Genomic DNA, 27,771 nt, shown 5'->3' with positions numbered 1-27,771 from the left:
TGGAAAGTGATCCAGCTATGTGAATGGAAAGGAAATTGTCAGCAGGGGATGGACACTTGAGATGGTTAAAATGGGATATAAGCCATGAGGGGTAGCAATATATTAGAATGCATGGCAATTGTAGGATGTGTGGTCAGAAAGAATGAAGAATAAGATCAATGTTTGGATAGTCTTTATAAACAACTGTTCTTTGGAAAAGAGTGAGCTTGGACTTTTTGGAGAAGCAGGGCATATAAACCATTATGAGATTATGAAACTTTTGAATGAATTAAAATCTATGGAGAACTAAGAATAACCTCAGAGATGTAGGACTGTACAGATATAAAGCTTAATTTATATGAAACATAGGAAGGAATTTTTTGATTGAGAAAATTTTTATAGTTTAAGAGAGAATGGAGAGTAAGAAACAACTACACATGTTTTGCTAATGAAGATGGAGAAAGAATTAGTTTCTGTTCATTGCATTTGCAATCTAAAATCAATTAGGTGAGTTCAGATTTGAGAAGGAGAATGTGTATCTTGATATCTGTGTATGTATTTACTTATTTTTCAAAACCAGTGAAGCTTTATTGGCTCACACAGTGGACACTCTCATTGTCCAGCTTGCTCCACATTACCTGCTAGAACACCCACTGGTATCTTGATATTTAGATAATATGCTTTGAAAACTTAGTTGGACCTTGCTAGTTATGTCATTTTAACTTCCCTTTTCTTGTCATTTCCCATCTCTACCTGCTAATTTTTGCCTTTTGTCTCATGATGGAAAGTTGAAACAGTTCAGGATAATGTTGTTCATCTTTTCAATGAAGATGTTTTAGATGTGCTTGTACTTGCTGCACAGCTAGCTGCTAATGGTCTCTGCCTTCAACATTTACACAAGAAACTGAAGTGAAATTCTAAATGTGTGGAAGAGTCCTTCAGGGTCCAGAAATGTATATTTTCATTAAGATTACCAAAGACCATTGAACTTGACAAAGACATTTTATATTCTAATTTAAAAATTTTAAATCTAAAAATGGGAAAACTCAAGTACACAGAGACTTACGGAAAATAAAATGTCTTACTATAAAAATAAACTGAACTTTCAAAAGTAACTGAGTCCTGGTGATATTGAAATTTTTTCAGTAGTGCCAACTTACTTTGTTGTATAGTATATAGGTGCTTGTTGGAATATAGGTTTGTGATTATGTGAATGTAAACATGATGAAATCAAACTTTGTGTTCTTCAGAGTTAAACTCATCTTCAGAAAGTATAATCTCAGTGAATATTTACCATTCTTACCCCACTTCTTTGTGTCAAACTGAAGAAAATTCAGAAAACAATTCTTTAAAATATCCTCCTTCCAGGGTAGACAATAGTTCCATTGGTTGTCAACTAACATATTTAGACTATCTTACTAACAGACTTTAACTTTATTATCCCTGGCTTGTATTTATTTGCCTCACAATCTGGAACCTTTCTGATTTAAGTCTCAGTGGACAGCAGACTGAAAATATTGCTTCTCTTCTTTCTTTCTCCTTTTCACAAGGATGGTTCTGTTCTTCATCTTAAATCAGTTCAGTCACTTCAGGGGGAGAAAATAGGTGGTGGTGGCAAATAGGCAAAATGTGTAAGGTAAAATGTGAATTACTGAAATTGGATAAAGGGTATAAGAGAATTCCTTCATTGTAGGCTATTTTTGTATGCTTGAAAATTTTCATAATAATTTCTTTTAAATATAGTAAGAAAAATAAAACAAATTAGTCCAACCAACAATGGGTTTGTTGCCCAGTTAGAACTAGATATGAATTTGGGATTTCAGGGTGCAGACTATAAAACTGACCTTATCTCAACAAGTTATAATTTATTTTATTTAGTATGGTTAGTCCAGGCTTTAAGGATTTTGAATTATTACCTGAAAGGCAACAGCTCGGATCTGAAACCACCAACCAAGGAACCTGCCATTACTTCCCATTAATTCTGACATTTCATCCCTTGTTAAATGTCTAATTTATTTTTTTTCTCTTCTTGTTAAAGCCATTCCTTGCTATACTAACAAGAATACTTGAGTCTGATCCAAAGGTTTTCCATTTTGTCGCTTTTCCCCCTTTAGTTTACTTTATTACTGCCTTGAGTCAAACATGTTCTTATGTGCCAATCTGTTATAGTAAAAAGAGCACTGGATTGAGAGTCCAGAATTTTTAGTTCCAGCTTTCCATGAAATAACCAGAAAATAATTTTTCTGGGTAATTATTTCACTTTTTAAAACCTTCTAATCTGAAATTCTCTTTAATTTATCATTTGGGGACTTTGACCATTCAAAACTACTTCTTAAAAAATGCCTTTCCTAGATTAAGGACCTGACACTCTGGCATTTGCCTTTTTGACTTAAGTGCATTCTGGTGGTCACATCCCTTCCACTCTTTATTTTATATGTTTACATTTCGAAAACAATTCCTGTTGACTTTTTTTAATTGAATTTTTTCAAGTAGATGTATTCTTAGAACAGTTTTAGATTTATAGAAAAAATGAGAACATAGTACAGAGTTCTCATATATCCCATACCCAGTTTTTAGTAATATTTTATATTAGAATGGTATATTTGCCACAATTAATGAACCAGTGTTAACATTATTATTAAGTAAAGTCCTTGGTTTATTTGGATTTCCCTTTTTTTTTTTTAACTTAATGTCTTTTTCTGGTCTCGGATTCCATGCAGGATACTACATTACATTTAAAGACTTTATATATTTAAAACAGTTTTTGGTTTGCAATAAAATTGAGAAGTTACAGAGATTCCCTGTATACCTGGTAACCACATGTTCATGGCCTCCCCCATTACCATCACTCACTAGAATACTAACATTTTTTTTTAAACCAAGCATGAACCTACATGGACAATCATAATTACCCAAAGTCCATTTTTTAACTTTGGGGCTCACTTTTGGTGTTCTGTGGGTTTGGACAAACGTATAATGTCATATATTCCTCACTATAATATTATGCAGAGTATTTTCACTGCCCTAAAAATCCTTTTTTATAATGATATACAGTAGGGTAAGAGCAAGGAATCCTGAAATTGTAATATTTGAGAGCTACTTCATTCAACTTAGAGCTGTAAAATAAGAAATTCACACCTTCGGGAAAGCAGAAATAAACAGAAAACACAAGCCAAGATTTATTAAGTGCCTGGCATTGAGCTCATTGAATTTAGCCTTAAAGGGTATGTATTTAGAATTAGTCTGCTGGATTTAAATCCTGGTTTAGTGTTGCGGGACCTTGAACCTCACTTTTTTCATCTAAGGGATAATAGGAGCACCTGGGTGGCTCAGTTGGTTGAATGGATGCCTTCGGCTCAGGTCATGATTCCAGGGTCCTGGGATAGCCCCACATCAGGCTCTCTGCTACGCTCTCCCTCTGCCTGCTTCTCTGCTTACTTGGGCGCTCTCTCTCTGTGTCAAATAAATAAATAAAATCTTTAAAAATAAATAAATAAAAGGGATAATAATAGTACTTATAGAGTTTTTTAATTATTAAATGAGATTATATATATATAAATAATGTTTAACATGGTGTTCATTATATGGTAAAATGCTTGATAAATGTTACTTATTATCAGTATTTGGATTATTTCATTTAATCATTACAAAAACCTGTTCTATAGGTACTTTTATTTCCCCCAATTTAAAGAAGAGGACAAAAGGCTTAATGAAATTAAGGGATTTGTCTGAAGTATATGTATATATTGTGAAATGATAACCACAGTCAAGGTAATTAACACACCTATCACCTCACATAGTTACCTTTTTCTTTTTTACTTTGTGGTAAGAACACCTAAGATGTACTTTCTTAATGAATTACAAATATACAATGCAGTATTATTAATTCTAATCACTATTCTGTACATGCTCTCCTGAGAACTTACTCATCTTACGATATCATTTAGGAAGAAATATATTGATTATTGAGGATACTTAGTGTATTACTGAAAAATATAAAATTACACTTTAAAGTTTATTTGAAAGTCATTCTTCACCATGAACGAGACTTGCTATTATTAGTTTTCATATGGGTGTATATTCCTTAATTCATTGTTTTCATAGAAAGCTCTTTTCTAGGGAAGTGTTAGCAAAAGCGTTACAGAAATATTTGGCTGTACCACTAGAACCACTAGTGATAATAATGTGATTATGTCCCTACTGCACTTTGTGCCTAGGGAAATAGTTTAATAATATTTATTATCATTAGAGTTAACTTTCTTAGTATAAAACATTCTTTTTATTGGTTCTTGCTAGGAATTTTTTTTTTTTTCAAGTATTTGGGTAACCAGACTTGATGGAATGGAAGGTGAAGTTTCAATTTGTAACTTACTACATGCAAGATCTTACACAAATTATTTACTGCCTTTGAAGCAGAAGTTACTCCTGTACAAAATTAGGATAATGTCAAATTAGTTCATAGAGTACTAGTGAAAATTAAATTCAATAGTTTATTTGAAGAAATGTTTTCAGCTGTTTTGTAGTCCATAATCTTAAAAAAGATCCATAGTGAAAAAAAGAAAAATTGAGACTCTGGTTTAGGAATTAAAGGAGGAAATGAATTATCATTTAATGAATTTTCACTATAGGTCAAACACTTTATATCTGTTTTTTATTGAATATTTTTGCTCATCTTTTCCCAATGAGGAAAGTGAAATTCAAGGAAAATGAATAAATTATTTTAGGTCAGAACTAGTGAATGTGGAGACTTGATTCAAACCCAGGCTTGTTTGACTTTAAAGCCCATGTTCTTTCTACCCAAACACTCTGCCTTCTGTACACTTAGAAATGGAGTGTACTGTTCATGAATAATTAAGAGAAAGATGAAAAGCTAATCTTTCAGGTTCTCATTAAGTGATGCCTTACATTTATTATTCCCTCCTTTACTTTCTCTAAATATTTCAAAATGATTTGCTTATTTTTTCTTTATAACAGCACTATGAGTTGGGTAGAAAACTTTGTGAGATTTCATATGTAATTAAGTGTATCACCAGCTGGTTTTTCTCTACCTCAGGTCACTTATCTGGGGGAAAAAAAGTCATGAAGAACATTAATGGTTTATAGTTCACTCTACAAGTGAATAAAATATTTTACAAAAAAATGAAAATTATTTTAGTGAAGCAAATAGTGTATACCATGTCTTTTAATCAATTTTTTATAATACCTAGGCAGTCATGATTTCAAATTCACTAATGAGAAATACCTACTTTAGAGAAAATATCTCCATGAAAATCAACATTTAAACATTTCTTATCCCTTAGGGAGAGTTTGAGAAAATGGCAAGTTCCATGTAGTTTGAGTAATCAAAGTGGTGTAGGTTATACGTAAGAGTTAAATAAAAAGGTAAGATCACAGAAACTGAATTGCATTCAGTTTCTTCCTAAGTCGGCTTTTCATAGCGTAGCTTATTTTGTTGTAAGTTCATTCTCTTGTATAGAATATTAACATATTCATAGTCTAGTATACTTACTGAAATATTTCAAAATCCTAATAGAAATTAATTTTGGGTTACCAATACCTCACTTTATATCTATACAAGAAATCAAGGGTTATTATATTTTCAAAAGCTCTGGAGAGTGTTATCCTTACTGCAAAGGTATAACGGAGTATGTATAAAACCAATAGCATGTTTTGCAATGTATATACAGTTAATTGATCATGCCTGTCAGCATTGGAGTTGCCTGAATTTTTACAAACAATAAGCAACAAGTTATGGGTGCACCCTATGTAGATTTATTCAACAACATTCATTTAATTATTGAGTACTTAATATAGTCAAAGCATTCTGTTTTGCAGTCTATTAAGATAGAAGGATGGCTACAACATAACTTTGCTTCCAGGAAACTTGAAATTTTATAGAAGAGTTAAATTGTATTGTAAACAACTAACTCTGTTTGCCCTAAAAAATATTCTTGATTTTGTACAATTAACCTCTCTCTTTCCTGGGTAAGAAAACTAATTTTTTTTTAAAGATTTTATTTATTTATTTGACAGAGAGAGATCACAAGTAGGTAGAGATGCAGGCAGAGAGAGAGAGAGAGAGAGAGAGAGAGGAGGAAGCAGGCTCCCCGCCGAGCAGAGAGCCCGATGCAGGACTCGATCCCAGGATCCTGAGATCATGACCCGAGCCGAAGGCAGCGGCTCAACCCACTGAGCCACCCAGGCGCCCAGAAAACTAATTTTTTATCAAGTGTTCACTATGTATAGACACTGTACTCAAGAATTAATGCATGCAGTGGGCTTTGAATAATGCCTTCCACTTTGTAGGTGCTCAACAAATACTATCTGTTATTCTTATCAATCTAATCATCAAAGCAATTATATGAGATAGCAATTCTTATTCTCATTTTATAGATGAACTATACAAAGACATGGATAAGTAACTTGCTTAAGGATACATAGCCAGGAAGTATTGTTCAGATCTGAGTCTAATGCCTATACTCTAGAACAGTGGTCTGAAATATAGTAGGCATGTACCCTAGGAAATATGCAAGAGGACATATTAAGGTTTGAGAAGATATAAAAACTTTCATGGATTTTTTTTTATTTAACAAGATAAAGGCTAATGTTTACTAATGTTTAGTTAAAATTTACTAATGTTTAGTATGTAAGTTGTTGGCAATCTCAAAATATCATTCACATGCATTGTATGTTATACAAAGCATCCTGAAGGGAGAGTGGGAGTTGATTTGCTCTAAGATTTGAGGGAACTGAATTTTATTTGTGCCTTGTTATGAGAAGTCACAGTTTAAACTATCCAGTTTTTAAAAAATTTAACATTCTTTCTTTTTTTTTAAATTTTATTTATTTATTTGAGAGAGAGTGCAGGCTTATTTATTTGAAAGAGGGGGAGGAGGAGGGTCAGAGGGAGAAGCAGACCCCCTGCTGAGCAGGGAACCAGATGGGAGACTCAATCCTTGGACTCCCGGATCATGACCTGAGCCGAAGTCAGTCGCTCAACCAACTGAGCCACCCAGACATCCCTAAACTATCCAGTTTTAACTAAACTAACTCTTACAAAATAGACAACTGACTGAAAAAATAGAATAAAGATAGAATTATAGTCAAGCATATTTGAATAAGAGTATCTAAAATGCATATGAACATATTATCAGCAATATTACAAAGTAAAGACAATGATGACTTAATCGTATTTGACAATAAGTCAGCCAAAATTAACTATCAAGAAGTCTATTTGGAATGTGAATTTATATTCACTGTCATTAAGGATGAACCTCACCCATAGTGTATGATTTACCTAGAACCAAAGTGGCTGAAGTAATGTGTAAAAAATAAGGGGCAACAAATTATATCACAGTTGTCAGCAAATGCTGTTAATAGATGCATAGAAAACAGTGCTATAGATTTTAAAAGCTAAGTCTTTTTACAAGACTTAGTGAAATGAAACTTAATTAAAGTAGTGCTATTTCTAATATTTAAGCCAGTGGTATTTGTTAGGGTGTATTTCACTAATACAAAGAACTACATTTTTCTGAATCGCTGAAAGGGTTCAACAGGGGGAAATACCTGTTAGGGCTCAACATACTCTAAGTAATGCATTCTGAAAAAACTGTGTTAACATAGTTTTGGGAGACTGGAGTGATTGGCTTGGGTAGAATGGAAAAGAATTCTGGGTAAGATTACAGAGGTACTTCTACATATGAATTTCATTTGCTCATCATTTATTTATTTATTTTTAGAACTTATTGCTCTTTTTTTAAAGATTTTATTTTTATTTGACAGAGATCACAAGTAGGCAGAGAAGCAGGCAGAGAGAGAGAGGGAAGCAGGCTCCCTGCTGAGCAGAGAGCCCAATGAGGGGCTCGATCCCAGGACCCTGGGATCATGACCTGAGCCAAAGGCAGAAGCTTAACCCACTGAGCCACCCAGGCGCCCCTGCTCATCATTTATGAGCAAGCTATTTTAGCAAATCAGTTAAAGTCAAAAGTACACACAAGTGCTGTAGGATGTCACTGATGTGGTTAAATTCTCTTTAACAAACTCTTTACAGTCTAGTAGAACACAGAATCAAATATGGAAGGTTCTTAAAATTTTAGTAGAGATTCTATAATGCTTTGTAGAAAGTGGAGTTTCACTGGTTATTCAGTGGTAGAGTACTGAGAAGCAATATAAAATCTATGGCAGTTATGCATTTTTCTTTTACAGAATGGCAAGAGTTCTAATTTTGCTGACCTTTTTTGTCAGACGGGTGGCTGATAATACTATGCCCTCTAACATAAGTTTTTGGTAAAAAAGAAGCATACTTGACCGCTTTTTTAAAAAAAAAGTAGTGGTACTAATAATGAGTGAGAAGGTAACTGCTTTTTGAAGAACCCAGGGTATGGGGAGAATGAATATTTGTAGTTATTTTCATTATAATGTGATATTTTGTTGTCCAAACTAGTGTAATTGTAAAACTCTGATTTCTGCATAATTGAAAAACTAGATAAAAACAGTCTGAATATTGCATGTTGCAGCACCACATGCAACATGGGGGCTTAAGTGGGTAGGAGAAGAATCCATGAAACAAGATGGGATAGGGAGGGAGACAAACCATAAGTGACTCTTAATCTCACGAAACAAACTGTGGGTTGCTAGGGGGAGGGGGGTTGGGAGAAGGGGGGTAAGGTTATGGACATTGAGGAGGGTATGTGCTTTTGGGTAAATTGGAAGGGGAGGTGAACCATGAGAGACTATGGACTCTGAAAAACAATCTGAGGGGTTTGAAGTGGCGGGGGGGTGGGAGGTTGGGGTACCAGGTGGTTGGTATTATAGAGGGCACGGCTTGCATGGAGCACTGGGTGTGTGAAAAAATAATGAATACTGTTTTTCTGAAAATAAATAAATTGGAAAAAAAACAGTTTGAATACTTTTTAAAACTTGGAAGAGAATTTTATAACTTGTTTCAAAATCTTTCAAATGAAACCTTTAAATAGGTGTTAACATTATTTTGTTAAGAAATTTTTAAAAATACGACATATACCTTTTAGTTTATAAGAACAACTGACATCTGGAAAGATGAAAATTTACTAGACAAAGCTCTAGAAATTTTTTTACATAATTGGTGGTTGGGGATTGCAAATTGAGTATTGTGATTTAATAAGCACAGCCAATGATGTTCTTCTTCCATTTGGAGCTATGTATTGTGAGGCTTTTCTCCCATTGTGACAGCCATTACAGCAGGTATCACAATAACCTGAATGTAGTACCAGATTTTCAAATGACTCTTTCACAAAGTGTAAAACCAAGGCAAGGTATAAAGAGCGGTAAATATTTAACCAAATTAGTCTGTCTAAAATTTTATTTTTTAGTGAGGGCAAAAGTGTTTTAAAATTGCTACTAAATACAACAAAATTAAAACATTTAAAAATAGCATTTCTTCTTTTCTCATCCTTTTAAGAGGCTATTCATATGTTCTGTAATGTATGTAACATGGTAGTCTAAGTTTATGGCTTGTAAATAATTATATATATTGAGGTATAGACTTAACATTAACCAGTGTTGAGTCAGCAAAACAGAAGTGACTCAAAACAGAGGGACTTTAACCCAAAGAATTGGTTATAAATGTTTTGGAAAATTGGGTGGGAGGGAAAGAAGGTGACACTTAAGTGATACTTAGCAACGAAGATCTGTGGAAAGAAAGGGCAAGTTTTGTTACCCAACACCAGTACCCACGGTGCTCTTGAGGCAGCTGGAACACCGCTGATGTACTGTTGGAATCACCCTTGCCACCGCTTTGCAGGAAGGTAGGCACCTGCACTCCTACCGCCATGGCAAAAGAGCCCAGCAGCCCACAGTTCCACCGATGCTGTTGTCCTTGCTGGGGGCTGTTAGAGCTTTGCTGCTCTTCTGCAACTGTAGTACCATTGCTGCCATCAGCAGTCTCAAGAGCTACATCCCAAGAGCTCTGAGCTGCAGGGCTACGGAAGCACCATTGCCGAGATTGCTAGTGCCAAAAGCAGAAGGAGGGAAAAAAAAGGGTCTCTGATCTTTAGCCAGTGCTTCTCATTCTGGCAAAGCAATATGGGACATGTGGTTTGCGGGTTCCATGACAGCAGAGTATGGAAAGGGTGGGAATGGAGTTGAGAACCAACAGATAAGTGATCTTTGTAGACTTCAAAAATATTTTTAATGATGGGATATAGAATTTTTAAAAATTGGAGAATCCATTGCTCTAGAGTATAGCAGTAGTAAAACTACGTCTTCAAATTTTATTAACTTGTTTTAGAAGATGGATTCTGGTTTGTTACCTAAGACTAGGGTTGTTACTCAGGAAGGAAATACTGGTACTGTATCATTTATTTACAGCCAGTATCTGTTTTGATTAGTCACAGTAACATTTCTTATTGGTCTATGCCCATGCTTTATCAGTTATGAATATTTTGTGTATCACCCACAACTTCGTAAAATCTGCTCTGATTTATTATTTCTATATATTTATTAATTTAACTTTTCAAATAATAGTAATAATGAAAATGTAGCACCTGGAAAACTTCAGAATTTGTTTCATTTATAATATCTATATTTTGTTATATCTATTGTTTTATTTGAAAATATATTTTATTATCTGATTAAATGCTAAAGCATAGATTATTTAATGTCACACATTAATGAATTTATTGGTAGACAGAGTTTAGGTGAAATTTAATTGTTTTAGGCAAAACCACATGAATTTTATTAAAATATTAGCTTAGAGTGGTTTTCAGTTATTTCAATTGCAGATTTCTAGATATGACATCATAAGAAGTGTGTATTGGAGTCCCAGACCATTAAATTTCTAAAATGAACTCCATAATGATGATTCATTTCTTTCATAGCCCTTTTCATAATTAATACAGTTTAATTATGGGCAATGTTCTTCCCTTATTGATTACTAATAAAACTGTTTCCTTAACTGGTGAGACACTTCTTTTATGTTCATATTCTACATAGGTTTAACAGATGTTGGGAGTATTACTTGTGTTGCAAAAGGTCCCATTATTACATTTTAAGTAGCATAATGTCGTCAGTTTGAAACAGAGTAGGACAGCTTATTTAATTGAGAGATAAGTCTAAATTTATGGATTTTCAACATGAAATAGGATTTTTTGATAATTTGATAATTTTGAAGTACCTGATATAATTATTAAAACAAAATTTAATTTAATTAATTTCAAAATTTCTATTTCATAAGAATCCTGTACAACATTATACATTGTGATCTATCTGTATATCTATATACTCTGAATAATGAGATATTTCTGTATTTGTTCTTTTCTTTTCTATATTCTTAATAGAAATGAAAGACTGATATTTTATGTAGGTTCTTTTCCAGGAGTTTGATATGTCCTTATATGTCTGAAAGTTTGTGGTTTAAACCTGTAAGTTATTGGGCTAAATGAGCTTTCTTAAATAAAAATTAGAGATACTGTTTCTACCCATTTTGAATCATCCCAATGGCCTGTTGCCTCACAGGAGTTAGCAGGCTGTTATCATGCTGACTCTGTTATTAATAACTGGCTTCAATATTCCTGGACAGATTGTTATTAATGTTTCCAACCCTTTAATCAAACTGGTTCATGGTATGTTTCTTTCATCACTTTACAATGTTGCTTATATGCTGTTTTTCTTTGTTATCTTTTCTTTAAATTTTACTTTGAGACAATTAATATGATTTTTCTTAAATATATGTGAAATACATATTGAAATTATCTAGGGAATCCATATGCTCTCAACCTGTGTCTCATCATTAATCTTTTTTCAAAATTTCTTCCTAATCTCACCAGTTTATTATTCTAGAAATTTTTTTAGAGTGATTTTGTCAAGCCCCTCTCTTTATCCCTCACTAATTCCATCTGGATTGATTTTAGGCCTGACTTGTGCCACCCTATTAGCTACAAGTCTTTGGGCCTCAGTATTCTCATCTGTAAATGAAAATATTAATATTGCCTTTCTTACAAGGCTGTTGGAAGGGTTAAATGACATAGTTTATGTAGCACTAAGCACAGTTCTTGACACATGTAATAGTGGTAACTTTTTAAGAATGAATCTTTACAAATAGTAGCAGCTTTGTAGATAGAAAGAATATGGAGACTGGGTTTCACATGTAGAATCACCCACCAGGACATTGGGGATCTCACCTGGAAAATAACAGCCATAGCAATTAAGATGCCTCCTTTATATATCTTCTGTGTGACTTTTATTTTTACTATAGAATACACTCTGTAGTTTATGTTTCTTTTTCTTTGGGTATTGAATATAACCTGTACATATGAATAAATTATTATGTAAGTGTTGAAACTTTAAAGACAGTTGCCAGCACTGTCCTAGATTGTTTAGGAGAGAGAATTGAGCAGGGAACTGGAAGAGTTCTAGTATACATGTCTGATACATTTTTCTAGAGCTAAGGAGATACTACAAATGACATTTTTATGTTTTTTAATCCTTTAATTCAGAATTTATTGTGTCTTGAAAGTACTCTCTTCCCCTATGTTTCTGAAGATACTCATAGCATTTAAGATCAGTTTATGGAGGTAGTAACAATAATGAAATTACAACAAAATTGTAATTCAGACATTAATGTATATGCTTCTTTTCCTATATGACCATATTACTCTTATATATTTGTGGAAAAAGCTGACTGACTCATATCTGTATCTGAATCATTCTGTGTTAAAGATCCTTTTGACTTTTTGCTATTCATCACTCACCATGTATTAGCTACTATTCACAGTGTCACTGGTCACTCCTTGGAACCCCTGTCTCTCCCTTAAGAAGCTTCTGTGTATGGGTGAATTTATGTCATACCTTCATTTTCCATCCCTGTACTCCTCATTACACTGCTAAACAAAGCCATACAATATATCAAGCTTTCCAGAAAGTTTGAAGAGAAGAAGATTTGCATTGCAAAAATGTAAATGTCTTAGAAGTTAATATTAGGCATCACTCTCTTAAAAAAAATCTTTTGGCCACCTTGACATTGTGAATTTCTCAGTGTCCACGTGTCTTTCTTATTTATTTATTTATTTATTTATTTATTTATTTATTTATTAAAGATTTTATTTATTTATTTGACAGAGAGAGATCACAAATAGGCAGAGAGGCAGGCGGAGAGAGAGAGAGGAGGAAGCCGGCTCCTTGCTGAGCAGAGAGCCCGATGCGGGACTCATCCAGGACCCTGAGATCATGACCTGAGCCGAAGGCAGCGGCTTAACCCACTGAGCCACCCAGGCGCCCGCCCACTTTTCTTCCTTGTCGTTCTCCTTCCTCCCTCTTCCTTTCTCATGTCTATGCACCCCTACCTTCAAATTGTTACTAATTTCTTATGCAGCACACTTTGATCCCACAAGAACTGTTCAGTCCCACTTTCTGCACCTAACCTGGTTACCAAGGTATTTTTTATCAAAGGGGAGTGTTCCTCTCCTATAAGGAATTTTAGGGCCAACTTCCAACTTATATTTGAACACCTTAGCAACAGAAGTGAAAGAAATAATGGATATATGAAATGTGAAGACAAGCTGAATTTTCTTCTCAGAGATAATGCGAATTAAAATTCTTCTGGCTATAGGGCAATACCTTTTCCCCCCCAACATTTTATTATGAAAATTTTCATATATAGAGAAAAGTTATGGAGAGTATTACTTTTTGCTCTTTTATAACCATTTTTGTTTTTCACAACATCTTTAAGTAAGAAATACTTTATATGTAATTTAAAACATTTTAAATGCTATTTAGAAGTTTTTTTACTCTTAGAACTCAAATTTATTAAAGTTTTTCATTAATTAAGGTTTGCAAATTCCATGTATTATTATTGCTTTGTTTTTTTTTTTCATTTTTTCATTCATTCCTTTCATTCCTTTATTCTTTCATTTAAGAAAACTCTATTAAGCTTTAACTATGTTTCAGGTATTCTTCCAGATAGTAGGCTGGCCTAGCTTAGTAAGTAGAGCCCCTGTTTTGGTAGTTCCCTCAGTCCAGTGGCAATGGGAGACATATTAAAGGACAGATGACTATAGATAGTACTGCAAGGGGCATAATAAAGGTACTCCCAGTGATGTAGTTGTCATGTAATGTTTTTGTTTTTGTTGTTGCTTTTTAAAACTTAAATATTTGTTGACTAGAATTGAAATGCACATCTTCCCATGTAAAGATCATACTACTGACCTACTATTGGTAAGCTATGATTTATCTATAATCTCTACTAGTTTTTCTTGGGACTAATGGGATACAGTTTTAAATCAGATGACCCAAATTAAGGATTACTATCTAATTATGCCACATAGAATTGACTTTATGATGGTGGTCTCAATGACAAAGTCTGTCCTTAGTATAACACTTACTCATTTTGACCCATTAACCCCAGTCTTTGCTTTTCTACCCATGTACTGGGGCTAAAACTCCTGTTCTGTCCTTCATTGCAGCATGACTTTTTTTTTTTTTTTTTAATATTTCCTCTTTTTCTTTTGGGAATGTTCTTATGAACAGTCTTAAAGTATTTCAACATTTTTTTCCTGTTTAGCCTTATGTGATGTAAAAACATTAATGATGCCTGAAAAGGACTTGGCCAAAGTCTATATGGGATAGTGGTAAATGCTTTTGAAATTGGTTGACGTTTTTTCTTTCCAAATGAAAAAAAATTTTTTTTACCCTTCATGTACTTTTGGAAGTATTCATTTGCCAAAGTACTTCATAACTTTAAAATTAATGGCATTTTATGCTCCAGGTTAATAGCTATTACTGATCCCCACAATCATTTAAGAATTTCATGTACAGTGTATTTGTAGAAGACACTTTAGTAGGCACCTTGGGGGCAATGGATAAAGTGTACTCCATGCATCTATAAACCCCCTGCTATAGAAAAAACGGTTTGTCTCCAGTCTAACCATAGTAGTTCCCCCTGCTCCATAGTTGTCTCTAATCTAGCTTCAGTACCTCCCCCTGTTACACATTTGTCTCCAGTCTGACCTCAGGACATCCCCTGCACCATGTGCTCATGCACACACACATCTTTCATAAGCCACATATTGAATTTAGGTATTTATATTTATTTTGCCAGATTTCATTTTTAGCTTTCTAAGGGAGAAGCACAAAGTTTAAGGCACTGCATTACATGGCACATCACAATATGGAGTGGCAAGATTATTTCCTTATATTAGTATTGTTGACATGCCTGTCTCCCACCAGCCTCTGGAGTCTTCAAAAACAGAAACTAAATCATACGTTTTATCCTCATTTTTCACCCCCAAGTATTGTGAATGGCACATAATGGGCACATAATCCATGTTTAGTTAATGCACAGAGATTAGAGAAGGGCAAAATCTTTCTTGCAGAATGAGTCATTAGTATCAAATGTTCAGAATATATCTCTAAATAATTCAAAGTTAAAACCAAGTATACAAAATCAAATGATGGTATTATTCAGTATCTCTTATAAGTCATTTATAATTGAATCCTTGCTTTTTCCATGCTTTTTTTCAGGCTATTGGGAAACAGGATATTTTTTTATTTTATTTTATTTATTATTTGTTTAGTTCTTTAAACCATTATTTGCATTAGTATTAGATAGCTGTTTTTCAGTTCAACTTAATGGAAGCACATATTTATGGAAATTTGGAAACAGAGGTGATTGAATGGCATATGTGAACTTTTAAATAGAGTTTCTAGACTCTTAAACCAAATGTATCGAGAAAAATGTAAATTAGAGGAGCAAATTTGCACTATATTGTATTAGTAAGCGAGGTATGAGAAGTCGTCAGGGTGTGTTGGGTTTGACTAATAAGCACAGAATCTTATGGATAGATGGGACTTAGCTGTCATTAGGTACTGGGAGAGAATAGAGTGCAGGGAGTAAGCACATGATCTGTAAGCCAGACAGGCTGGGTTCAAATCCTGTTCCAGCAATGCTGTGTGACCTTAGGCAAATCACTTAACCTCTCTGTTTCTTTACTTGAAAGTGCCACTAAAAATAATCTCTACCTCATAGGTTCACTAGGATTTAATGAGTTAATAAATGAAAAGTACTTTGAAGAGGACCTGGCAAATAGTAAGCACCTAAGCATTAGCTGTCATCCTCATAATTATTATGTTATCTACTTCAGTTCTTTCCTTTTAAACTTAACTTTATTATTTTTTTATATGAAGAAATGGATACTGAGGATGGTTACATGGCTTGCACAGGCTATACAAACTACTTTGGCAATCCTGAAACTAAAACCAGTCTTCCGCTCCCACTAGGATCTTTCCACCGGATGAAATTGCCCCATGGCATATCAACATACAAAACCACTTAATTTAACAACTATAACTACCAGAGTCTGAAAGTCCATTAGGATTATTGTTTGTGATAGTCAGTATTATTGTTTCAATACATGGGTCTCCTGTCCCAGCAAGAAGAGTGTATCCTGAACTCCAGAAAGTACCAAGAATGTGCCACTTACTGTGCTTGGCATCTAGTAAAGTGTGCAGATACAGAAAAAGCATTGAGGTGTTGTACATTTTCACTAAGCCAAAATATTTGTTTTTCTTTTTAAAATTCAGCTAGCTAGTTATTCTTTGAAAAGGTGAATAGCTTTCATGGTCCTTTACATTCCTTTGACTCCTGCTGGTGGAACTCAAATAATGTCTTCTTATTCTCCTTGCGTTAAAACAAAATGAAACAAAACAAAAATACCTAGAACCTTATTTTAAAAATCAGGACATAGTAATATCTAATTTGAATCAGTCTGTCAAACTGTGAGGCTTGTGTGCTTTTTTAAGTGACATTTTTCTTCAAACATTTGAATAAAGCTTTAGAGAAACAATAGGGCAATAGTAGAAAAACAGAACATGCCAGGCTGAGCAGTAAGGGGTGAGATGCATGCTGGTACCTCAGGCACACTGAGTGGATTTTAGAAAGATTTTTCTTAAGACATGTGACCAAAAACATATCCCTTTTCTTTTATTACGCCCTGTGTATGTCCCCTCTTTATTAAGCTAACCACCCTTGAGAGGGGGTAAAGCACTATTGCAGCACCTGAGAATTGGAATTAGTGGTTTATACTGAGAGTAGAGGGCTGGACTCTTCATTTCCTACTGGAATTTTCCCAGGACAGTTTATGCAATGTGTGGTTAGACATCATCTTCTAATTTCTATGCTATAGGTTGTCTACTCTTAAAACAGCTAAAACGAAACTGATCTCTTTTCTGAGCATGACCCAAGATGTAACTGATTTTCTAAAATATTTTTGTGAATCAGGTGAAAATACAGTTGGTCTGTAAGTTATATATTGAAGTAGTTAAGTTATATTTTATTAACTAAAAACTGGTTTTTAAGGGAAGGAATTTATGCTTATATAATACAGTAGTTTTGTTTATGCAAAGGAGCACATTCTAATGTTTGAAGTATGGTAACACACTAAACCATATAAAAAAGGTGATTTTAAAATTAATATACTTAATATACAATTAATTATTGGTGCCCAGGTTCCGGGTTTGAATGGGTCAGATGCATTCAGGTTTTCATTTTTATGTAAATTTTCTTTAGACTATTTAACCCCTATTGTGATGTTCCTAAGTCCCACCTAAATGACAAACAGCCAAACTGTACAGAAATATTTTAAGGAAGGTGGTTGTCTAGGTAGACAAGCAGAGTCTAGTTTTAAAAAATTGGGGGACAAGAAGAGCTTGTAACTTGTTCTGTTTTCTGTTGTTTGTAATTCCATAGCTGAAAATATATCACTTAGGGGAGAGAAAGGCACCTGGGAGTGGGGAAAGCGGGTAGGGATCTTATGATGTGGTGGAGAGTGTAATACCAGCATTATTTTGCTTCTAGCAAATGAAAAAAATGCTTAGAGGTATCAGACAAAGAAAAACAGTTTTGTTTTGTTTTTCCTTTTAAGGAAGATTTATTTAGAAGCATTAATTTTATTTTCCCCTCCTAATAAAAGAACAAGGGGTTTCTGCTATGGTTTCAGACCCATATTCTCTGAAATCTTGTCCTGCTTATGATAGAAGCTCCTTATGGGATTTATTTTTGTTGTTGTAACATTATCTACTATATGCATTGCACCTGTTCACACAGAGTACACTGCATTGTGATATTTGTACAGATAGATGCTTCAAATAAGAAACCAATCTGTCTCTTCTAGAGTACTAGTCTATTAGTTACTTAATTAAACTTGATTATGTTTTTGTCTGCAATTTTGCATATGGTTTTGATTTATTTACTGAGCAATGATTTCTTCTTTGCAGTTATCAGTTTTGTCTGAGATCAGTTTTCCTATTGTATGGAGTCTTTCTTTCAGAGCCTCCTTTAAGACTGCCTCTGACTTTAAAATCATTACTAGGCTTTTGTCAGAGCAGATTTGTTGACAGTCTCTCACATTAAAAAAAAAGAATTAAAAGATTGCACAAATAAGCTATGCATTTCACTATTTCCTGCTAATATGCAAAAATGTATTTATGATAATTACATGTACTGTGTGCCAGAACTGAAACAATACATTCCTCATAATGGAGCATAAATAAAGAAGGTGGAGCCAGCTGCTCTTAAACTGTTTATTTGCAAGCAGTAATGATATAGAGAATATACCTTTTTCACTCTGTTAGTCTGGCAATACTGAACCTGTTGCTGCATTAGACGAGTTGCATTTTGCTGGATAGGGGAAAGAAGGCTGTCTGCTGTCTGGTAGGAGGGCTTTGTCTGTGCCTTTCTCTCTCTGTTTCTTTCTGTTTTTCTTTCTCTCTCCTCTTCTCTCTCTCTCCCTCTCACTCGCTTGCTCTGTCTCTGTCTCTCTCTCTCCCTCTTTGCCCCCCCTCCCTCCCTCTCTCTTGCTCTCTCTCTCTCTTCCCGTCTCTGTGGTTTGTAAGGTAGGTTGCAGTGTGTGTATATACACAACATCAAGAGCAGGAAAATGGACTCATTAGGGAGGCAGGCAGTCATTACCACTCACACTGTACTTCCAGGGAGACACCGATTATGAGAAGAGAAACTCAGCGCTGGGGAAGAAGGTAGGGCAGACAACTTTCATAAAAAAATCCTGCTTCCTCAATCCCCCCTTTACCTATCATCTCCTTTAGCCCCCAGTGCTTTTATTCTTTCTTCCTTGAATTTTAATTTCCAGATTTAAGTTTGACAGAGCTGTTGCTAGCTTAAAATTTGGAACATTTATAGGAGGCCTACCCTCTACTAATTTTCTTCTTACTTATTTAAGGGTGTGCCCTTGTGATTCAGTTTAATTACTTTAAAAATAATTGCAAACAAACCTATTTTTCTCACTAAAGTACTAAATAAATCAGTATCTTTCACTCTTCTATAGCAGACCCCTCCGTATGTTTGTTAGTCTCTTTGCTTTTCTTGTCTGTTTATGCAATTCCATCTGTCTGTCTATATATCATGTTGTCCTTATTTATTGCTAACTGGGTTTTGTTAGTTATGTGCCAATGAGTTTTAGCTGCAGTGCCAGTGCGGGTATTACTAAAGTGAGACTCTTGTTCTTTGTTTTACATGAAGTTTAAAGTCCATATTTACAGTTTAAATCCTTGAAGCAGATTGAATACTTTTTGCCAGCATATTTATTTAATAGCATTGGCTATAAGGTGAGGGGTCGTCACAGGGTGGTTAAGAATCTAGTAATTATTTTTATCATCACACACTCTTCTGTATTACATCTGGGGGGTTTATTTTGAGAGGAACAAGGTACTCTGTTTTGTAACTTTTATTTTGCAGATGGACTTTCGCATTTATAGGGGTATCACTGGGATTAGTAAGAATGCAAACTTTCTTAACAAACAGTTTTTATCCTAGGACAGTTTCCTTTTAGTATGTTACTGTTTATTTATGCTTGGGGAGGGAGAAGTGGGGGCTGGCCATCTTTTTATGAAGTGGAAGCTATGAAGTGTATCAGGCCATCTTATGCAACAACTGCAAGTATTCATTTAACATTTCGGGGACTATAAATAATGCATTTGTTATTTCAAACATAGTTCTAAGGTGCTTTGTTTTTCCTTTATTATTTTTTTTCTTTTTTATGGTGGGAAAAGTTGCATTTGACAACTAGCTGACATTGTTGAACAGTTTTCCCAGAACAGTGTTCTTCAAAATTCAAAGGAGTAAAAGGGTTCATTTGAAATGGACTCTTAATGGAGTTTTATTCGGATTTGTCCGAAAGTAAAAGTGCCATTCATTTGATAAAAATTAAGTCAGATAGTAAGATACGCAGATGTTTTGAGCATATACAGGAAGAATGATAAAAAATGGATGTTGATCTATACAGATCTTTGATAATAACAATCACCTTTTTCATAATAAATTATTTATTTAATAGAAGTGGCGGACTTTTTTTTTTTTTTTTAATTCCATTAGGCCTTTCTGACAACACAAAGAAGTCCATAAAGCAATATTCTTAAGCCACCTGGGACGCTAGAGCAGATTCCCAAACATATTCTCAAGGTTCAGACCTAGTAAAATGTTTATTAAAAATCCATTATTCCAAGAGGGTGGTGAACTTTTGCTGCTAAAAGTCTTTTTTTTCCCCTTTCTTTTTAAAAATTTATTTGGAGACTTTTAATTTGCTTCTATTGCCTAAAGTGTCTTTTAAGCTGGAAAGAACAGCTTTGACCAAGAATAGAACAAATACTAAGTACACTCAGGTCCTGTCAGAGAATTTTTTTCCCTCAAAGATCTAAAGGGAAACTTTTGGGGGAGTCTATTGAAACCGTGTGTTAATGTAGGTACACAGTATATGGTGTTTCAAGTGTGATTTTCTCCATTTTAAACTCTTGACCCAAGAATTTGTTTTAAAACTAACATGTCAAAAGTGTGCATGTCTCATGCACCTGTCATTTTCTATAATAACATTGTAAGGACTATCTAAAATTCTACCTTGTTTTCGAAAGAATCTTTCATTATCTCTTGATCAACAATTCTCTTTTTCTGTGTACATGTACGTGTGGGGATATCTGTGTGCATATATGTGAATGCATGTATATATTCTCACACGTGTATGGGTAAAGAAATCAGATTCTTTGCAGATGGAACATTTAAAAATTTAATGTTAAGCATATTTATGTTAATGAGAAACAAAAAATGGAGAGGCTTTTAGGAGAAGATGAAAATTTCTTTTAACCTTCTAGAAGGAATAAAAGAAAGTAAAAATTTAGTCATATTTATGGTTGGCTTCATTTTTAGAATGTGTATGTGTTTTCTTTTGCATTATAATTCTTAGCCTTCGGTAGATTTAAAATATTTTTAGTATGAAAAGTCATCTTGGCCTTTTTTGGGAGGGGCTGTCACAATCCAAATATTGCAGGACATTGTAAAATGTGCATAAGTAAACTTAAAACTAGTGTACTCTGCTATCTAGGGCTTTGAAAACCTGAAGGCTCGTGTCACAGGAGGGCTATAGAAAAGCCAGAAAAGTCATTAATTAGGCTTACTGGTTATGGTAGACCTTTCCTATCAGCACATGAATTCTATTGAGAGCCCCAAAGTCTTGGTCAGGTCACAGTGGGTTTCATTTTAATATCAGAGCGGACAGTTATCTAACACACCCACATGAGGAAGTGCTCTAAAGCAGTTATTTCATGCTTTGCCATGCCCTGTAGCTAAAACAATTTGGTACTGAGTGACGTGTGTGTGCTTTTTAACTTCTCTCCGGTAAAAATCAACTTTGGCTTCTTGAAAAGGACCAAAACAGTGGACTAGTAAGACAGTATAATTCATATGCTAAGCATATGCCGTTTTAAACTTTTTTTTTTAATGTTACGGGAAGAATTACTATGATTATTTTTAATATAAAGACTATATGGTAATTTCCTGGATTTTACTCATTAAGATTTCAAAACTTACAGATACTTTTCTTCTTCACATTTTTCTCCAGAAGCCTACATTCATCAAAAGGATCACAGCTGCATACTTTCCCCTGAAATGTGAACAAATAAATGGCATTCCTGTTTATTTATCTATTTTTGAATTTTAATGATTAGTCCTTGTGCTAATTAACAAATTCCTATATTCATAAAAGCTGGCACTTCATAAATATCCAATTGTGTGATTATCTACAAATGTCCTGGCTTTCTGTAAATATAGAAATTATCAGTGGATGTGTTTATGGCCTTGCCCAAGCCTGAGTTAGTGGTTGGCCATGCTGCCACGTAGGAAACCAAGTTCAGACCCTGAGCAAATGTGTTGTTCCAAGGCCTGGCAAGGTGTGTGGAAGTAGCATATTGCTAATGTTACTAAGTAGTGATTCTTTTCTGGCAAAGGAAGGACTGATGTTGACAGTCTTTGAATGCTGCTAGTTCCACTCTTCTTCAATCTTAAGGCTGGGCTCTTTAGGTCTAAAAGTTGATAATGGATATTAAAGCTGACTTGCATTGGAGGCCACTTTAGAAATATGTTTTAACAAACTACATTTTTTGGGAAAATATACTGAACTTGTACAAAAGAAGTAAAACTGTATGTCCATCCCAAGTTCCTTAACCAGTGAGAATCTTACTAGCAAGAAGAGTTGCATAGAGCTGAAAAGAAAAATCTAATTTTTTTTGGTTTCTATGGCTGTGTAACTATTGCAAGCAAATTAGAGAAATCAGATATCACTTATAATAGGAATAGGACAATAAATACTATCAGTTGAGCCAGTACATACATATAAGAGTTATCATTAAACTAGAAATCAACTCTTTTAAATGGTTTTTTTTTTTTTCGTATTGTATAAGCCATTTTAGTTACCTTGTACAATCATTAGGTATTATTTACAATGATTTAGGATTCATCACTGGCCATTTGATTCTTTGCTGTAAACTTTCAAATCCCATATAGGATTCCTAGGTATTTGGCAAACTTGAAACTTAAAATATTCCTTTCAAACTTATATTTTGTACATTTCCAATACTTAATTAATTTCTAGCATTTTGCAGAATCCCCAGGGATTATAGTCATGTCAAATAGCTAGTAAAATCCTTTTAATTTTCACCAAATACCCAAGGGCAATATCTATATCTAGAAATTCTAGAGAATGCCTAAATTTATAGATATTCTTATAATATAAGTATTATACATTTAATCATTAAACAACATTGATGCCAATTACATTTAATGTATAAAAATTATATTCTTTGAGTTCTTTACTTCTGATTTCTACATAGGCAAGCTTTTGAGGCTGTGAGAAGAAATAATGCTACTATCATTACTCTCATGTATGTAGTAACCACTGTAACAGATGTTGGGAACAACATTCCGGAGCCCATAAGTAAAAAGGGCTTTTCTGCCACTCTAGCTGTTCAACTGTAATAATAATTAAGTGGTGTGCAAATCATGCTCAACTCTTCATAACCTCTCCTCCACTCTAGGATCAAGCCTTTGGTGATTCTACAGTTCTCTTGAAAGTAATCAGCTTGAGGACATGGTACTTGCCTTTATGGAGTCTTTCGATACTCAAGTGAAACTCAAGCCAGGGATGTTTTGCAGTTCAGTTAACCAATGCAATGCTTTTACACCTACTCTAACTTAGGGAAAGTTAACTACTGACTTCCAAGTAAAAATACTGGGACAAGGAGCAAGGGCTGAATTCATTGGCCCACCCAGTGACTAGATGGAAACTGAGGATATTATTATTAATTTCTGAATATTCAGTCTTATCTTTGAAACTGATGGAAAGGGTGATCATCATGATCACAAGCATAATGTATTTACTTCCTTGATATCAGAAATAATTTAGCATTTACGTCTGTGTCTCAAGTATAATGAATTTAATGTACATATCATATATTATACATTTAAAATATTAAGAATTTACTTGAAAACTTTCACTATTAAGAAAATAATGTAAAGATTTGCATTCAGTACATATAAAACTACTTAATGGAATTTGGAGTTATTGGAAATTAAATAGATTTCTGGGAAATTGAAACTAAAAATGGTAATAATTATGAATTTTATACATAATGGTATTGTTTTGTTCATAAAAAATTCTTAATCTAAACTTTTTTAAAAACCAGGTTGAATTTAAATTATTTAAATTTTAATTCTATCTAATGGTTAAAAACCTTTAGTTTTTTACTAAATGAGACTGGATATCTGCTATTTTTACCTTTCCTTTCAGAAATGTTCTCTGAATTACTGTTGTAATCAAATTGTGATTTGTTGTTGGCAAATTCCTTTTATAGTATGAGCTTCTTTCCAGTAAATGAAATGCATCTGGGAGAAAATTAAAGCAATGTTGTCAGTTTGCTCAGGTACCAAATTAAAACTTAGAAAAAACCTACTGGCAAGAAACTATGAGTGTTCTAGGCTATGTAATTTTTCTGGTAGATGTATGTATGTATATGAAAACTGTATGGCTACTCTTGCAAACAAACAAAAACACCTTATTCGGACACCAGACCATTTAAACAATGAAAAAGTTATCTTCTTATGTTTAAATAGGAATTAAGCAAATATAGTTGCCAGGGTAGCTTTATACTGTTGGGTTTTTTGTTTTATTTTGTTTTTAAATACTGAACACACTACAGTGACTTTTGGCCAAGTACTTTGGGTTTTCACATACTTACGAATGTCTCCATCTTCATGGTCAAATGCACCTATCACCTGCACTTTAGGTTGGGTCAAAAGAGCTGGAATAGTTCTTTCTTTATCTAGTTCCTTGAATCAACCGTGGTATTATTGCTTCACCTCATCTGGAGAGAGGAGAAGAATAGACATTACTGAGAAGCACATGGAGACAAGAATAAAAGTGAAGCTGCGGGTGGAGGGGTAGGTGCTTTTGAAGTTTCTAAATTTATAATGAAAGAAAAAGACTTTCTTCCCAACCTCAGTAGAAGCCATCTGACCTATCCAACAAAACACAAACTACCTTCTACATACATCTCTTGACAATAGGTCTGCTAAATTCCAAAGGTGCCACCAAAAGATTATAGAAGAGGAAGTCATAACATCTCACATTAAAACTACCATGTTCTCTGCCAGGATTTCTTCATACCTTTTGCCTTTGAGGCCTTAGGTTTGGAGTTATGAGCAGATTTTCATAGTTGGTGGACAGATTTCATTTGTTTTGATAAGAAGCCTTCCCAACAAAGAATTCCCAAGGCATGCGGCAAAACAGCACCATGAGTTTAATTAAAATGGATGAAGTGATCGACTGTGTAAATTTGTGTGTGTGTTTCTTCTCTTAAAATAAAATGAAGTCAAATACTTTTTATATAAAACAGAACAAAAAACAACTCTAAACTTCCTGTCAGGCTGAATGGATTTAGGTTTCTTTTTACAAAATGGCTTTCTGAAACCATTTCTATGTAGTGGGTTGGACCAGCACCTTCTACTCTATTCCCTGCTACTTGCTACTTTGCTTTCTAAATGTTGAATGAATGTAAAATAAACAAGCAAACAAACAAATAAATAAATATTGAATGAATGTGAATAATTTGTTAGTTTAAAAAAAAAAAAGAAAGCGTGTTCTTAAAACAGGTTCAGAATATATCCATGAAGGTGTGTTAGGACTTATATACAATAGCTTCAATCCTATCAACTTAGCATGAAACTATGTGAATAAAAGTTTTAGAAACTAGTTATTTTCCTAGCATGTAAAAACAAAAACAAAAACAACAACAAAAAACCAGCACTGCCTTGGAGAACAGGAGGCATTAATTAATGCCAAAAAGGATGTAAAGTGGTTAAATCTGGAGGCCTGGTTTCTAGTCCTGTCTATAGTGACTTTGAATAAATCATAATCTCTCTGTCCCTCAAATTCCTTGCTTATAAAATGAAGAGAAAAGCTCCTTTTTAGATTTTCTTTTATCTGTAAGAATAGATGATTTTATTTTAAATAACTGTATGTAGGTAATTCTGTTTGCATTTTCTACCTATAAGTCATAAACATCTGGAGAGAATTTTAGGTTGGTGATGATGGAAGATTTATAAAGAGATTTTAGTTGAGCTGAGAGAGCACATGTACTTTATTTTTTTGGTCGTTGTTCTTAGCTTAAGTGGATATCACAATGCATTATTGGGTCTGTTTAATGATTCAATTAATGCAGTAAACCCAAAATTGCCATTTGTCAGACAAAGTGACATAATTGCCTATGGTTTGTTAAAGGACCTGCTTTTAACAGAGTGAAACACTATGGTTCCACTCCTCCCCACTGGCCACTAGATGGAGAGGTGGTCCATGTCCACGGCCTTGTCCATGGTAAACAGTTTACTTCTGACTTTGCACTGGCAGAGGGGCACTATATTCCTTTGGAATTTCCATGGACAAGGAAGAAACCATGAGAGTATATGTTCTCTTCTGTACAGGCATCATGTGATATTCATGAAATGCAAAACGATTTACTCCTTCCTTTGCCGCCATTATTGCTTGTAGACCTAGGATAAGACCAGTAATAACACTCTGGTTTTAGTTGTCACAGTAGGGCCTTTTGCCTCTTTCCAAATTGTCCATTTAGAAAGGGCTCTGAAATGAATGTCAGCACGACAGTGCCACCTTGTGTCCCTGACGCATGAGCCAGTGAAAAGGAAAGAACAGGACATTTGCAAAAATTTGGCAAATTGTTTCAAGGTCTGCTTTTGCAGTAGCTGCACAAAAATCTATGTCTTAGTGTGTTTGGCAACTCTTACTACCCAGGGAGAAATTAGGATGTGTGCATTTTACCCCTACCTTCATCCAGCTCTATATTAAAAATACTTTAAAAATTACAGGCACAAACAGGGATGTGTTCAGTTAGAATTGGAGATGAAGAAGGCAGGGATTGTCAGAGATACTCGCCTAATCACCACTTAGAAAGCCTTTGGCCAATCATTCCCGACAGTGAGGTGGTCCTTCCTGTTTATTCTCAGAGCAACTTTCATATGCTCTGGTAATATCACTTTCACACTGTATTGTTTGTAATACATTTTTGTATTGTTTTGTATTATTTGTAAGCGTATCTTCCAACTAAACCATGAGCTTCTCAAGGATATAGTCTGTGTCTTATTCATCCTTCTGCCTCCAGAACTTTCTATGGCATTCAGCCCAGAGGCACTCAGATGTTTGAGATCTGACTGAATGATTATGTCTGGCTGGTTTATAATTTATTTGTTTTATTTTTATTTTTTGTTTTGGTTTTAAATAATCTTAGGGCCTTTTTTCTTTGGAAATACACTTCTGATACCACCTCCTCCCCAAATTTCTCTTTATAAATTTACTTTCTCTCACATTAAAATGGATGTTTGTTTTTGATTATGAAAAAATTGCACTGCTGATTTGCAAGTGTATATTGTAGTTGACTTTGGGATAAAGATACTTACTTAATTTCTAGTTTTAGCTTTATATCAAATTTGTTGTATTGGGTAAGATACTTAACCTTTCTAGGTCTATTTCCCATGCATAAAATAAGGAGGCTGGACTAGTTGATCTTAAGGTACTTTGTACTCAGGGTTTTTGTAGGGGTTGGACACATGTTAGTATTACTCTAGTTGTATATTTGGTTTAACAGCTTTTAGAGTACCACAATAGCTGAAAATTAAATGGCTACCCTTTGAAAGTGCTATTTGATATTCCAGTTTTAGAATAGGAAACTAAGGGGCGCCTGGGTGGCTCAGTGGGTTAAGCCGCTGCCTTCGGCTCAGGTCATGATCTCAGGGTCCTGGGATCGAGTCCCACATCGGGCTCTCTGCTCTGCGGGGAGCCTGCTTCCTCCTCTCCCTCTCTCTGCCTGCCTGTATGCCTGCTTGTGATCTCTGTCTGTCAAATAAATAAATAAAATCTTAAAAAAAAAAAAAAGAAGAGGAAACTAAGGCACAAGTTTTTCTTACAGAGAGTT

At 34.3% G+C, this 27,771-nt stretch overlaps 1 protein-coding gene across 5 annotated transcripts in view; it reads left to right on the top strand.

Moving 5' to 3' along the window:
• ZBTB20 (zinc finger and BTB domain containing 20) overlaps positions 1–27,771 on the top strand; it is a 782,602-nt gene that overhangs the window by 23,448 nt on the left and 731,383 nt on the right. The window contains exon 1 of one of the 5 annotated variants that reach the window (XM_044251421.1): positions 18,753–18,984. The exons of the other annotated variants lie outside the window; for them this stretch is intronic. The gene's annotated coding sequence lies outside the window, so the exon portion shown is untranslated. Of the gene's footprint in view, positions 1–18,752; positions 18,985–27,771 lie in introns of those variants that run through there. 5 annotated transcript variants of the gene reach the window in all.

The sequence above is a fragment of the Neovison vison genome, chromosome 6 (genome assembly GCF_020171115.1).
Source record: "Neovison vison isolate M4711 chromosome 6, ASM_NN_V1, whole genome shotgun sequence".
NCBI lineage: Eukaryota > Metazoa > Chordata > Mammalia > Carnivora > Mustelidae > Neogale > Neogale vison.
Note: the sequence above shows the minus strand (reverse complement) of the source record. Positions and strands in the feature narration are given on the sequence as shown.